Here is a 2500-nt window from a genome sequence, read left to right on the forward strand (position 1 = left end):
CACACACACACTCCTCGTACCTATGGTACGACAACTTTTCTCGTGCCTATGGTACGACAACTTTTCTCGTGCCTATGGTACAACAACTTTTCGCCGTGCCCCTGGTACACCGCTCAGTAGCACTTTGCCACACAAACTCTCCTCGTACCTATGGTACGACAACTTTTCTCGTGCCTATGGTACAACAACTTTTCTCGTGCCTATGGTACAACAACTTTTCGCCGTGCCCCTGGTACACCGCTCAGTAGCACTTTGCCACACACACACTCCTCGTACCTATGGTACGACAACTTTTCTCGTGCCTATGGTACGACAACTTTTCTCGTGCCTATGGTACAACAACTTTTCGCCGTGCCCCTGGTACACCGCTCAGTAGCACTTTGCCACACAAACTCTCCTCGTACCTATGGTACGACAACTTTTCTCGTGCCTATGGTACAACAACTTTCCTCCGTGCCCCTGGTACGACAGCTTTTCTCGTGCCTATGGTACAACAACTTTTCTCGTGCCTATGGTACAACAACTTTTCGCCGTGCCCCTGGTACACCGCTCAGTAGCACTTTGCCACACACACACTCCTCGTACCTATGGTACGACAACTTTTCTCGTGCCTATGGTACGACAACTTTTCTCGTGCCTATGGTACAACAACTTTTCGCCGTGCCCCTGGTACACCGCTCAGTAGCACTTTGCCACACAAACTCTCCTCGTGCCTATGGTACGACAACTTTTCTCGTGCCTATGGTACAACAACTTTCCTCCGTGCCCCTGGTACGACAGCTTTTCTCGTGCCTATGGTACAACAACTTTTCTCGTGCCTATGGTACAACAACTTTTCGCCGTGCCCCTGGTACACCGCTCAGTAGCACTTTGCCACACACACACTCCTCGTACCTATGGTACGACAACTTTTCTCGTGCCTATGGTACGACAACTTTTCTCGTGCCTATGGTACAACAACTTTTCGCCGTGCCCCTGGTACACCGCTCAGTAGCACTTTGCCACACAAACTCTCCTCGTACCTATGGTACGACAACTTTTCTCGTGCCTATGGTACGACAACTTTTCTCGTGCCTATGGTACAACAACTTTTCGCCGTGCCCCTGGTACACCGCTCAGTAGCACTTTGCCACACAAACTCTCCTCGTGCCTATGGTACGACAACTTTTCTCGTGCCTATGGTACAACAACTTTCCTCCGTGCCCCTGGTATGACAGCTTTTCTCGTGCCTATGGTACAACAACTTTTCTCGTGCCTATGGTACAACAACTTTTCGCCCTGCCCCTGGTACACCGCTCAGTAGCACTTTGCCACACACACACACACCACTCGTGCCTATGGTACGACAACTTTTCTCGTGCCTATGGTACGACAACTTTTCTCGTGCCTATGGTACAACAACCTTTCCCCGTGCCCCTGGGACACTGCGCAGAAAGTCTTTGCCACACACACACACCACTCGTGCCTATGGTACGACAAAAGGCCCCGGGGACCTACATCGCACCTTGCTCTTGCCTCCCTTACAGCTGAAAAAGGTCCATGCCTGTGCCCTGGCCCTGCTGAAATTCCCTCTCCATTTAGCCGAGGCAGTGAGTCGGCCTCCTGTCTCCCTTTACGGTCGAAAAAGATGTGCTCCTGGGCGCGCTGGCCCTGCTGCTACTCACATCGGGCATGGACCTGGACCTCCAGCAGGCCCCGGGGACCTACATCACACCTTGCTCTTGCCTCCCTTACAGCTGAAAAAGGTCCATGCCTGTGCCCTGGCCCTGCTGAAATTCCCTCTCCATTTAGCCGAGGCAGAGAGTCGGCCTCCTCTCTCCTTTACGGTCGAAAAAGATGTGCTCCTGGGCGCGCTGGCCCTGCTGCTACTCACATCGGGCATGGACCTGGACCTCCAGCAGGCCCCGGGGACCTACATCGCACATTGCTCTTCCCTCCCTTGCAGCTGAAAAAGGTCCATGCTTGTGCCCTGGCCCTTCTGAAATTCCCTCTCCATTTAGCCGAGGCAGTGAGTCGGCCTCCTGTCTCCCTTTACGGTCGAAAAAGATGTGCTCCTGGGCGCGCTGGCCCTGCTGCTACTCACATCGGGCATGGACCTGGACCTCCAGCAGGCCCCGGGGACCTACATCACACCTTGCTCTTGCCTCCCTTACAGCTGAAAAAGGTCCATGCTTGTGCCCTGGCCCTTCTGAAATTCCCTCTCCATTTAGCCGAGGCAGTGAGTCGGCCTCCTGTCTCCCTTTACGGTCGAAAAAGATGTGCTCCTGGGCGCGCTGGCCCTGCTGCTACTCACATCGGGCATGGACCTGGACCTCCAGCAGGCCCCGGGGACCTACATCACACCTTGCTCTTGCCTCCCTTACAGCTGAAAAAGGTCCATGCTTGTGCCCTGGCCCTTCTGAAATTCCCTCTCCATTTAGCCGAGGCAGAGAGTCGGCCTCCTGTCTCCCTTTACGGTCGAAAAAGATGTGCTCCTGGGCGCGCTGGCCCTGCTGCTACT

Source organism: Maylandia zebra, unplaced genomic scaffold (genome assembly GCF_041146795.1).
Source record: "Maylandia zebra isolate NMK-2024a unplaced genomic scaffold, Mzebra_GT3a scaffold34, whole genome shotgun sequence".
Taxonomy (NCBI): domain Eukaryota; kingdom Metazoa; phylum Chordata; class Actinopteri; order Cichliformes; family Cichlidae; genus Maylandia; species Maylandia zebra.